The sequence below is a fragment of the Phalacrocorax carbo genome, chromosome 3 (assembly GCF_963921805.1).
Source record: "Phalacrocorax carbo chromosome 3, bPhaCar2.1, whole genome shotgun sequence".
Classification (NCBI taxonomy): domain Eukaryota; kingdom Metazoa; phylum Chordata; class Aves; order Suliformes; family Phalacrocoracidae; genus Phalacrocorax; species Phalacrocorax carbo.
Window position 1 is genome coordinate 117,978,098 of NC_087515.1, and position 13,961 is coordinate 117,992,058.

The window sequence follows — 13,961 nt, forward strand, 5'->3', positions numbered from 1 at the left end:
AAGGTCCCTATTTCAGGCATCTCAATTCATTGCCTGAAGGTAAATGGGGTGGGTGTAAGCCTTTTCTATTTCTGCATTTTTATCAGGCTCTTTTTTTCCTGTAGTTAATAAAGTACGTACCTGCAGTAGTTGATAGTTCATACACCTACATGAAAAGACTCTTGTTACAACTGAAAACTGAAACCTTTCCTGTGCAAGAAGTGGTTGGAAAAGTTTTCCTAGGACTTCTCATAGCAACACTACGTAGCAGCAATTCAGCATCTCCTTTGGGCTTAGCAGAACTGAAGACAGAAATACAAACAGGAGCCTAATAATTTGGGATCTTGTTCTGGCTTTGTTCACTGCATAGATCCTGGGATAAGTAATGAAACAAGGCTCTAAGTTCAGTCAATTGCCAATACTCGTATTTCCTCACCGGGACAGATGGGGCACCAGAGCCCAAAGGCACATTCAATCCACATGCGGTTGCATGAGGGGAGATTTGATCAGTGTTTGTGCCACAGAGCTCCTACCCTCTTCCCATCGCTGTGAAAACGGAGGTATTTCCATGTCTTTGATGCACCAACTGCCATGCCTGTTCAGAACAGAAAGTAGGGTCAAGAGGCTTTGAAAGTTGTGAAGATCCTGTGCAAACCCACTCTGCATCCTCGGACGGGCTCCTGGGGCAGCTCCAGTGGGTCAGATCCATTGACTCACAGTCTACAGCTCAGAAATGTGGGTGGTATTTTAAATATTCTGGGCCTTGGAAAGCCTTCAAGGGAGGTCAAAGCTGGTCCAGTAGTCAGTGGGAGTCAACTTTAAAAACAGGTTTGGAGCATTCACTATTTCAGTGACTATTTGGGACTGCCACTATTTCAGCTCCTGTACAGTGACAGTGGAGTCCGCTACAGCACTAAAAGTGCATGCGCTGGGGTCACCTTCCCTGCTGCACACAAATGTGTTGTCAATAGCTGGTGACCCCAGCACCGCTTCCCAGTCAGTTGGCCGCAGCTCTGCAGCTAATTGACCAGCGCTGCTGGCAGACACAAGGGCCAGCTCTCCACAGGGGACAAGGACATTTTTAATTCAGTGACATCAGTCCCCAGTCCTCTAAATCCCATCTACACTCCCGTTCTTCTATAGTGTGATGATTGCCAGAGGCTAGCTGCTCTCTGGCCATATACACTGCTGACATGACCGTGTGACTTTGAAGCAGTTGTGGGTTTCCAGTTTTCTTCCACAGAAATCTATATGAGTTTTTACAATTGACTTCAGGGACAGTAATATCTAACAAGTGCAGTACTGTGTCACTGCAGATTCCATTTCTTGGCTCGTACTCAGTGGAAAGGTGTTATTTTAACACAAAGTATTATTGTTACCAATACAGAACTAGTGTCTGGCTAAAGTACATAGAAATACTGAGCTGGAATTTTTTTTTTTTATTTAGAACAACTCTAAAATGGGGTTTATTGAGGATAATATATAAGAAATCAGAATTTTAGTTGTATAATCACTCACAATGTCTTTCCTGTTTTTAGCAGCTTCTAAATATATACCAGCACTATAGAAAAAATGGCATTCCTTTTTTTTTTTATTTTTTTATTTTTAGCATTATCTTTTGAAAAGGATATAAATTCCCACTGAAACTACATGGAAATAAAGCCAAGGGATCAGCTAAAAGTCACAAAAGCAAAGGAAGTTGAGAGTCAAGTCAGAAAGACAATTTTCTATCATACACAGCTATGCTGAAGTGTTAGAGATAAAGGTCATCTAATGGGGGGGGCTTTCTGCCATCAGGTGATCCTAAATACCAAACATGCTGTAATACCTCGGCCCAAGGGGAAGGTTAAGTATTGACAGAGTTTCAACCCTAACCGAGAACTTCCTGCTATTTGTGGTTTGGGGTCAGACCCTAAGGTTATTTTAAGATAGGTTTTTGTACGTAAAACTGTAGGAATAATACAGGCAGGGCATTATTGAACAGGCGGGACCATAAAAATCTTTCTTGAAAGTGCAATCCTGAAGAAAACTCGCCACCTGCTGGCCAAAACCCTCCCAGTGCTGCCCTTTTCTAAGCAGCGTTTGCTAAAGTCATTATTTATCAGTTCACAGCAGCTGAAATTGTCCACATTTCACTCTCCTCCCAGTCAGAGCATTGGTTTGGGGAGCTTCTGCCTTAAAGGAAAAAAATAATTTTCATCTGACAATCTCTGTGTGACACTGGTTTGCACTGGCGTTTGAAAACACTAATCAAATATTCCAACGTGAGTAATAGTCTCTTGAGGCTTAAGTGTTTCTGTAGGGGTGAGTTTTGTTAAATGCTGTTTTAAAAAATATATATCCTCTTTCTGTCCCTTATGATTGTATCAGGAACCTTTGTGGTTTCCTTTGTGATATTTGTGTTGCCACGAAGTCTTTTATTTGCTGTTACAACTTTTATTTACTGTTACTAAATAGTAACTGGAGATTTTGACATCTCATTAGAAGTAGTTCTCATTCCTGTAATGGGAAAGGGAACACCCCTCAATGCTAAAGCTCACCATCTTATGACTTACCTTTTTTCATGTAGACTTCTTGGTAAGCAACACTAGTCTCTTTAGCAGAGATAACAGAGATTATTTTTGTCAGTTAAATAAGTCGGGTATGTAATGCTAACTTTTTTTCTTAGTGTCTGCACTACAGTCATCTAAGCCAGATGACAGATCCCATTGATTCCAATCCGCTTTGGGTAGACCATTATACAATAACCCAAAACACAATGTGTACATTCTTCAGAGCTAATATTGGGTTTGCAGTTTCTTGGTGAGGGCTGTGAATGCACAAGCCACAGAAAAAAGATTCACAACCAGCAGGATCTGGGCTCAGCAATGGAGGAAGCAATGAAGGCTGGGTTCATCCAGACGCAGTGACCAAGTGTCCCATGAAAGAGGACAGCCCTCAGCATGAAGCTAGCATGTAGCAAGGTATAGGAATTATCTGTCAATACAGCCAGCAAAGCAGAGAAGGAAAGGAAAACATGGAAGAACATAGTTCTCCAAAATGGAAGAGAGTGATAGAGAAACATGAGAGCGTATTAAAAGCCCTTACTTCCAATTTACATTACATTTGAATTTCAATTCAATACTCTACATCACAAACCTGACAAAGGTACTAAATTAAAAAAGAAATAAATTGTAAGAAGCAGGAAAAGTAGGATAATTTAAAAAAGGATGTATATATCATAAAATGTAAGCTTAATACTGAGAAGCCAAAATGGAAATATTGGCTAGAAGATCCAAAAGAATTAAAAGAGGTTCCTGTGAATTCATTTAGAAAATAATGGGAAAGTAGACATTGCCATGTCTACTGTTTAGTTAGACAAAAAGATGAACACCTAAATAACAATTTCTGATCAGTTTGTGGTAATAAGGATGATGAGAGAACACCAGAAGAATAAACAAATGCAATTGAAGGAACTAAGGAGTGGGTGTCACCGGTGTAACGGTGAATGTGAGCACTAAACCCATGCTTCCCTACCCAAGAAAGTGGCAAAAGAGGCCTCAGATTAGGTCAACTGCTTCTACAGAACTCGTCTATAGCTTTGTTGAAGTCAGTTGATCAGTTCTCTGCTCTGGTATATCCATCTGTAAAAGGTAGGTAAAAACGCTCACCTAACTGCCAGGGATTATGTGAAGAAAAATATTAGATATAATATTTCACAGAGGGGAAAATAGCTGTTAGCAGTCTGCATTTTCTTTGACTTGGCTTTGTCTCAGCTACCGTTATATTCTGTCCTGGTTTAGTCACAATGCAATTTTTAAGCAATTTGGGGAGCATTTGTCTGGAACTGTCAGTTTGCCAAAATTACTTCCTAGATTGTACGAGTTTTCAGAAAACCTTGCTCACGTAAAGCAGAGGTAAGCTGCTAAACTGCTAGTGTCTCTCTTGGGCAAATTTAGGGCAGCACCAGAGACATGGATTTCTGACTTCAAGCGTACATGAATGAGGGAGAAAAGCTTAGGAAAAGCAGAGATCTCATGTCAAACTGAATATTGTAATTTGTCTTTCGAGCAGGTGGCAGTGGTGCCCAGAGAACAGGGATCGCTGGCAGTGCTAGCTGGCTATGAATCTAATGTCCTTCCATATTTGATCAAACTCCAGCAGAGCCCTGAATTAAAGTGTATCAAGGTTTGGATGGGAAGATAGGACACAGAAATCAGTTACTGTGGCACAAGCTGTGTTGTCCTATGTTGACCAGTTGCTCTGTAGCAATTACTTACATGCATGCTTTAACTTGCTGGATAGAAAAATTTTAACTTTGATTTCTAACTTTCATGCTTTTACTTGCAGTATGCCCATATATGTCATGGAGCACAAGGAGAGCAACATGTTGAAGGACAGCTACAACAAGGCAGAAACAGCAGCTGCTGTAAGCTCATGTCCTGGAGGTAACCTATCCATATCTTCATCCCATCTACAGTCCAATACTAGAGAAAGAAATCCAAGAACAAACAGTAACATAGGTGCTAGGACATTAGTTGGTCAAGAAAGCTTTAGATAAATTCTGACAGAATAAGATGGAAGATCCGAGTAAGGGCATCTCATATCTCAGCTGAGTATATCCAAAATTAAGCTAGTGACTGTCCCAAATAACTTTCTCTACTCTTTCTGACTCTGATGGAAAATAATTCCTCACTTAACCAGCTGAAGATATTACATACACCTTAAAGCTACAAGTGAAGCCTCAAAATTGAACCTTACCTCTTCACTAACAGCTGTTCTCTGGTCAGACATCGTGACTTCTTCTGGCTAGTTACTACCCTGTGATAATTATCATCCCCTCCCAAAGAAGAAGGGCAGAGCTGGGAATCAGGTAATACTGCTTTTCTCACCTGTGGATAGTTATCCAAGAGATGTCTCTGTTTACATTTCTTGATGTTCTTTGGAAGTTGCAGAGGCTGCCTTTTGAATCATGACTCTCAGCATAATCCTTAGGGAAGAAAAATAACTTAAAGGTACAAAGCAGACCTATATTCACAGGAATGAAGTAAGGCTAGAAACCGACCTTGAATGGTTTTTCTGAGTCAAGGCAGTTTGGTCCTCTGCTCTCCGGACATCTAGTTTTGTATTGTCTTCTCATTAATTTCTTATGCATCATTGTAAAACTACTGAGAATTATTCTGGGGTTTTGTTTGTTTATTTATCCCTGTTAGAAAGCTATTTCAGACTCAAACATCCAACATCTTACATCTCATGAGCAGTTTATTATACCCATGTGTTCTTGTGTTAATTTAAACTGTTTCTTTTCCTTGGTATTCCTTTCCCTTGGCTTTTGCATCCTAGGGTAAACAAACCCTCTTCAGAAACATGGATGCTTCATGTCCAGCTTCCTTTTGATCAACCTTCTCTACATCTGTTTCATTTTGAATTTGTACAAAGGCAACCGATACAGGTGAGGCCTTAATGGTGGCTTCTACAGCAATTTAAGTGCCAAAGATAGTTGGTACCCAAGACAGCGTATGCAGTGTTTGCATGTACAGTCATACTCATGCATACAAATAGGCTTGATTAACATATACTATCTAATATATAGTCTCCTTTGGAGTAAGACAGTGCTATTGACAAACCAGACAGTTATACAGTTTAGCTTTTTTTTTTTTTTCAATTCAGTTGACCTAAATGATGTTGTTGGTTACAAATCTGCTTTCTGAACAGATACATCCTGTCAGTGTATACCTCAGTACTCGAAGCCTTGCTTTGTACAGGCCAGCTGGCTTACTTTCCTCTTAATAGAGATCTCTCACCTCTCTCTGCTTGGCTCAAGGGAGAGGGTCTACTGAAGAAAAAGAGGATGGAAAAGGTTATGATCTTCAAAGATAAGATCCTTATTGTGGCTGACCTTACCCAAGCTCCATTTCTTCCATTGAAATCCAGACAGTCCTGTCAGCTGTGATGGGACTGGTCATGTTTCCATCTGGGGACCACTAGCCCCTTACAGTAATGTCTACCTTGAACAGTGTAAGGCTAATTTAAACCAAGAGGACAACTGCACCTGCTTCCTCTTAGCCAATGGGGCAGCTGAGCGTCCAGATGTTTGTAGCTGTGGTTGAATTTAGATATTTTTCATCTACTTCTCACAGGAACTAACAGTATTGCATTCCAGTGACCATACAATCCTGGCTTCCTCTCTTACAGGACTATAGTATCTTTTTCACCTTTTTTGTCATTGTCAAAGATCTTCCCATTATATTTCTTTTCTCTGCAGCAAAGGTTTTTTGGTTTGGGGTTTACTTGGTTTTTTTGTGGGTTTTTTTGGGGTTTTTTTTGCATAAAGACTGAATCTGTATTTTTGTTCTTACTTGCATTCTTTAGACTTCTAAAGTCAGTGGTTAAGTCAGCTATTGCTAGAATTAACTGAACTACTGTATTGCTAAATACAGAGGAGGTGCTGGGGAATAATTGACTGAGTTTAACTTTTCAGATGAGATGAAACTCTTATATGTCACACTTCATGACATTTTACTTATGCATTCTGAATTGAAGCTCCTCCTGATCCGGCTTTACTTTAAATTATTTGATGGATGGCTTATTAAACTTTTGTCTGACAATGGATTGCTTGCAAGCTGTTTGCAATGGAGACTGTTTTGTGTTTTCACACATCCAATAACTTTCTGATTATATATTATTGTTCTACTTTGACTCAATACATTGTGTTAGAGCTCTCAGCATGGGTATGTAAGCTGTAGTCATTCTACAGCGCCCCTACATTCCCCAGATTTCCATGAAAACAGAATTTCACTCTCCAAAATATTCTTACAGAATAACAGGACAAAAAACTAGTGGGAATCTTTAGCTGAAACTTTCTTCTCAGATATTATTTTTGCATCAAATGATGCAAATGATGCACAGCCTGACTTTGTCAGGCTGAAGGCTCACTTCAAAGCATTCTTCTGCAATGGAGTTTTCCTTCAGTTTCTATGACTTTATAAGGGTAGTCATCATTGAACTGCGTTGGACTTAAACTCCATGTGCAATGGACTCTGCAGATACACAGTGAGTTTTTACCACTCTGATACATGCTCAAAGTTTAGTATGATCCAAAAAACCAGATGATACAGAGAAATTAGCCAAAAGATTTTTTTTTACGTTTAATTTGCTTGGTTGTTTTTTGTTTATTTGGTGTTGTTTTTTTTTTTGAGTTACCGAGAGAGTGATCACTGGTAATTACTAGAACTTATAACTGAAATAGTTCAGTTTTCTGAGGAGGAAGTGTGAAAAACAACAGGAAAGAACACCATCTTATTCAGTTTTAAAAATCTGCAGTGTGGAAGTTTGCGTCTGGAGCAGGCTGCCTTGGAGTCAGTAGGAAGAAGCAGGCAATTGCAGACTGCTATTCATCTAACTTATTTTAGACCCTATTCCTTTAGCATCTGCTGCACACAAATACACTCCTGCTATATTTGGCACAGAATCACTTTCTCATATTGCTTGTGGCCTTCAGGCCTTCAGGATACAAGGTGGTAAAAAAGATAGCCCTATACTCCCTTCATTTGATCTATGGTTTCTCTGTTGATGCTTCCAGCAAGCCTTGCCAAGTAATACCAGTGGGTGGGGTGTAGCCTCTGCAATGCACAATCCTGTCTGGTAAGACTTGGCCTGAACCCACCAAATCTGTTGATCTCATGTTTAGTTAAGTGAAGGTGACATTATGACTCGATGACTTCTGTTAACCATATTTTTCCAAATAACACATGAACTTGCTTGAGCCTTTTAAGTTTTATTAAAGATTAATCATTTGAAGGGGTTTTCTTCTTGGCAAGGATCACAATCGCCATTCATTCATCATGAAAACAGAACTAATTGGTATAAGGGCAGAACGTGCAGAATTCATTCTTGAAAGGGGTATGTGTTGGGGATGGGAGGACGAATGGCTCTGGCTAACCTTCTTTACCAGCTCTCATAGCCAAGAAGAAAAGATGTCCAAGTCCGATTTCCTTCCTGTGCCGTCTGTTCATTAATTATGCAGTTGCCTTTTAAGCAGGTACAGATTTCTTGGAGGGATGGAGTTAGAGGCTCTTTTGATATGAGATATTAATCCCTATCTCCTATTCTCTGCTGTAGGTTTAGGTGTTTCTCATATTACCAAAGCAGTGGGAATGAGATTTAGCACCACCATGCCACAGGAGAGGAAACAAGGTGTCAGAGGAGGGTGGAATCTCTTGCTGTATTCATGGCAGGTGGGAGCAGCCTGAACGGATGGACTGGTTTTAGCTATGGCTGAGGTTTGGAGCTGAGCCTTGGGCTACACTACTTTCACTAGCCCTGCATTGAGTGTACATATCTTTCAGCATATGAGTCACCATCCTGGTACCGTGCCATTCATTTAGGGGCTGTATTTAGTTCCATTTAAGGTCGAAGGATAACATTTTTTACAAGTGTTAGAGAAAAGGACCAAAAAGAGGGATTTCTAGTTCTCAGGGAACAGTCCTAACATGTGGTTTCATGATCAAGCACCATTTGTGGATGCGCAGAGATGAACTTGGGGGTTTGTGTGTGTGTTCATGTGTGTATGCACAAAAGAATAACACTCATTGCCTTCTTTCACTGGCAGTCTAATACTTTGGGTACTGTCACACAGGGTGGGAGCAGAAGGTTCAAACTTCTTCAGGCTGGAGTGGGCCTGAACCAGTGTCCTAGCTACAAGTAATATAATAAAAGATGTTTGTCTAGTTCCCATCTGTTTTTTAAGAAAAGTGACTGTGCATTGAGCATAAGTATGCTCAGATTGTCTCCCCTTTCATTTCCTCGACATTATGTCTATAGGTCAACAGTGCTTAAGCTGGACTCAACACTCAGCTGTCCTATTTAGGATACTGTGTATGTCTCAGTTACCTACAGAAGCACTCCGAAGACAAAACATTGATTTTACATGCTTTGGGTAATTAACAGAGCTGGGACCATTCTCTGAAACCCAGAATCTTTAGCTGCAACTTAAGCAGACACAGTCGGTCTGAGCCTCAGTCTTTACTTGCTGCAGGAACAAGGAGGAAAAACCTTTCCCTCCTCCGTTCAGACTTCTGTTAGCCTTTTTCTTTGTTTCTTTTTTGTTTTTGTTTTTACCTTTTGCTATTTGGACTGACACACTCACTATTCCACAATAGCTATTTTGTTTCTCACCATTTGCCTTCAGTGGGCTATCTTGGGCAGAAGATTTCTGCCAAGGCATTGAAGAAACTGTGGACATGTTGAGGAGACTGTCTGATGGGAGCAGAGTCAAAGGCAATTAAAGGGGGAGTTTGTGCAGAGATGCCATAGCCAAGTTTTGACAGTAAAAGTGTTTAGAAGGTGAATTCTCCCCATCAGGCAGGGGAGTAGCTCCCCACACAACTGTGGATGTGCTAGAGAAAACGTTTTTTTTGGTGTGTTTTAGTCTGTTTGCACAGAAATTAGTGTACCCATCATGGCTGACAGGTATGGGGACAAATTATGATCCTCTTCTCTTGTAGCCTGGTTGGACAGGACCTGGAGTAAGGGGTGGCTCATACACATACGTTGTATCATGGCTGAGGAGTGTATAAATGCAACATAGCCAATATCCATGATCTAAGAAGACAGGTTCAGTGAAAAGCTCTTCACCTGCTAGCACTAAAGTTTATAGGTTGTTTTTTTTTTTCTTGGGTCAGTGGCTTTATTAAGACCTGAAATACTGCAGGGTTAGTATTCTTTAACTTACTTCCAGCTGCTGGGGATATGCTTGTTTGTAACATACAGATTTTCCAGTAAGAGAGGAAATTCAAACAGAAATTGGGAGGAAAAAAGTAATGAATAATCCAGAAAACAGTTAGGTGTTTAACTGTCACTTTAGACACTTAAATCCAGCTGTAACTCCAAGGTTTGCAGTTACATCCAAGCCTGCTTGGATGAATCCTGGAGACATCCAGCATTTTGTCAGTAAATTGTGTCCATGTTTGCATACATACAAAGTCAGTAAAATGTGTCTTCTGCACACGTACACAGCTCCCAGCCATTCTTTAATAAATATTTTTTGAAGGAGGGTCTACAGCCCACCTTTTTCAAGTTAATATACAGGCTACAACCCAAAACAGAGCTTTTTATCAAGGAAGCTAGACAGAAAGCCTCAGCCCACATTCAGCTATAGAGCAAAGGTACCTGAAGTGAAATACTTTGATTCAGATCACTGTTATAAATCAGGAAGAGGAGGATATATGGGGCTCTCACACACAAATGACTGATCTAATCTCTGCCCTGTTGATCATAATACCATTGGGTTATTCCTTTTGAGAAAGGGACAATCTGGGCTAGGCACACAACTTCAGGAGAGTATTCAGTTGTAAAGCCAGAGTTTGACTTACACTATAGATGGAACAGGGCAGCAGCCAACGGCTTGAAACTGATAAAACCCAATGTTCACTCTACCTACTTTGTCTCTGGCAGAGCCCAGCCATCAGGGCTTTTCTTTTCCCTCTTTTTTTTTTTTCCAATTCCCTTAGTCCCCTTCCTCAGGCCTATTCTTGACTATGTAATGACACCTCTCATTTGGAGCAAGCTGCTGAGAAATCTCAGATTGGTGCTGTGGTATGGAGGGAGGCTATAACTCTCTGATAGGATGGAAGGAGAAGCCAGCTTCTTAGGTTTGGGGTTGGTTGATTGATTTTTGTTTGTTTGTTTTTTTCACTACTCCATGCAATTATATGCAGAAGGTAGTGTTTTCTTAGTCACTTATGTAGAGAGACGCTGGGCATTTTTTTCCTACGGCTAAGAGTTCCACAGAAAGGCAAATTACTTATGGTTAAAGTGGTACAGTGCTTGACATCCAACATTAAGTAGCAGAAATACTGCTTAGGAAATATAAAAAACTAAGTAATAAAAAAATCCATCAATGCTGAGACACAGGATCCATGGAGGATCAATGCATTTGTTCTTATGATATATCCTTTATTATCTTAGCCTTACAGCTGAATAAAACACTTAAAAGTTGTAAGGCATGAGGAATCTAAAGCACTGAACTTCTAAGCACAAGGCACTAAATGAATTGTAAACATGTACATGAATTGTACATGAATTTGGGACTGAAGGAAGCCCAGATCATATTCAGGTTCCTTTAAAAGTCAGACTGGGATATTTGAAAAATTTCTTCCATACACCTACCTTTCTTCTCAGCTGTTCACTAGCAGTATTTTATATTGTATTTTTGAAGGATGTCTCATACATTAATTCTTCTCCAAGTAAAATCAAGTTGAATTAAAACTGTTTACACAGGATGGAAAAAAATGGACAAAAGCTTAACTAAATACTTCCTATACAAACAGCATCCTTGGTGCTGGACCATGGTACTGGTATCTGCTGTTTACCCTATTTTACTTCTCCAGAGACTTAAATTTCTGTGATGCTATCTCCTCTTCTGCTAACACCAATAAGGTTCCCAGCATTCATTTGTTGAAAGAAGTCTTTCTTGGCCTTGAGTTTCTGCCCTTTTAGAAAATGTCTTTGTTAAGCAGGGAGGCAGTTAGGACTAAACTCAGTAGATAAAAGCATATATATGAGCATATACAAAGCTTCTTCCTTGTTTCTCTCCCTGTACGCTCCTCAGCCTCTTTGAAATGGGAGTTTTTCTCAAAATGCTTGAGCAAGAAGCCACATTCTCTGTTGACTCCTTTTGTGACATTTTTGGCTTTAACCTTTCTGCCTCTTAGTTTCGTCTGCTGTAAAACAAAGGTAATAAAGTTTAGGTATTTTTCTCCCTAAGATTATTTTGAGGTCTATAGTAATTCGCAGAACAATTCTAGTTCCCCCAAGCTACAAATATTTTGGCTAAAGGGGATGTGTGATTTTCAGAGGTGCTTGCCCAACAATTTCTACATCTTGGACTCCTGTGAGGTGTCTCATGCTAAGCACCACAACATGGACACACATTGACATGCAAAACTTGTGAAAATTCCTGCCTTTGCCATTCTTGCTTAGTGTTTGAGAAGAAGATGTATCCAACTCAGTAAAAAGTAGCAATCTTCCCCTGTATAGGGACAGGAATGTACATTTCCATAATAATGGAAATCTTCCACTCTTCTGATATGTAAGACTTATTTTTTAATTGACAACTTCTGCAAAAAGATGTATCCTTACATACACTAAGCATTCCACCCTTTCCTTCATAATGTCTAAACTACACATGCTGCCAGTAGTGTTCCAGTAAAGCCCTCTTCAGTAAGATATTGTGTTAATCAAATACACCATGTGAAGGAGAAATCTCCATTAATAAGCAACAAGTAAGAATCACCCATTGAGGAAATGGTTAAAAGAGACAGAATTGCTGTAAGACAGAATCAGAGAATGCACATAATCCCAGCTTGATGCAATTACTCTAACATGAATTTAAAATAAAATTAAAGTTAACAGTTTAAACTGATGTTTGAGGGGTTTTAAAAAGATTTAGTTTCCCTTGGAACCACTATGTTATTTGAGCCACTGTAATCTCAGAGTGCAGTACTCATAACTTCTCTCAAGCACAGTTACTACTAGATTATGCCCACAGGTTAAGTTACAAATGTCTAAAAACCTTAAAATTATTAAACCTAGATTAAAGTGTTCAGAGAATATGGTGTTATTTTAGTCTCCTGCCATATCCTACATTTACTATAAAACTGTTATATTGGCATTCTAATGAAATGTCATAAAGCAAGTATGTAAGGAGGTGTTTTGGGTTTGTTGCAGTCCGATGGAAGCCAAGTTAACATGGCAACCAGAATGTGTAACAGAAACATTTAAATGTTTTTCATAAACTGCAAACCTTGTAAGAGCCTAAGAGAACGTTGACTACTGGGCAGCGCATTACTGAAGATTAGTGCCTTATATTCTTGATGCTTCATCTTAGATAATTTCCACACAACTCAAAGCTTAATTATCTGAAGTGAATAACCTACTTTCTTTCAGTCGCACTTTTACCTGCTAGACTTTGTGCCTTTGACTCCAGCAGCCACATTTAAAGAGGAAGGAACGATTTGTGCCTTGAACAGTGGGAGCAAAGTTATTACACTCTGACTGGTATTTAAAAAGTTTAGACCCAGAAGGGACCTATGAGATCCCCTAGACAGTCTTGTTTTTCTTAAAATTCCCCACACCTTGCAGAACACCTTATCCTGATGCCTACGCAATATAGCATTAACGGACTCCACAATGTCTGTAATGCCTCATCTGCTGAATATGCTCCCTTAATTTTTCCTATCTGTAATGCACTTGTTCTTTGTTCTGGTACACAGATGTTTCAAAGTTCTTTATTTAACTCAATAAAAAAAAAAAAAAGAGTCTCATTGTTAGACCTCAGTTGTTGATCACAAAAATAGAAGGATTCAATGATGTCTGGACTATAGCTTAAAATTTTACCTCCTGGCATATTCTTGAGGATAGAGACAGTCCTCCCTGACCAGCTGGTCATCTCAATGTTCCCATTTGAGACACCAGCATCAGCACTCTATTCTTGCTATCAGGGAATAAACAACTTTACTCAGGCTCAGTTCTGAGAGAAAGAAAATAACTCAATAAAGTTCCTTTCACCTAATGAACTCCAGATGAATCCTTTAAAAATGCTTAGTGCAGTTACCTGTGATAAGGCTGTCTTTTTTCTCAGTAGCAAAACCTCCACAGGGAGTATGGGTAGCTAAATGAGTATATTTACATACAGTACAGCAATACAGAGTAGGAAACTATACAGAGGTCTGAAGGAAGAGTAGGGAAGAAAGAAAGGTCTGTGAAAGAGAAATGTTCACACTGTCTGGGGAGAAGTCTTATATTGATCTATCTCAGCTGATTGGAGAGGAAAATGACAGAAGCTACTCTGCTTCAAGAGTCAGTGTGGTCATTTACAGACCAATAAAAAGTACATATAATTAAAAAAGACATACATGTGACCAGAGAATCAGACAATATACTTTGCATTGGTCAGGAACATTTGGGCAGTCTGGAGGAAAAAGTGTTAAAAACATTGCATG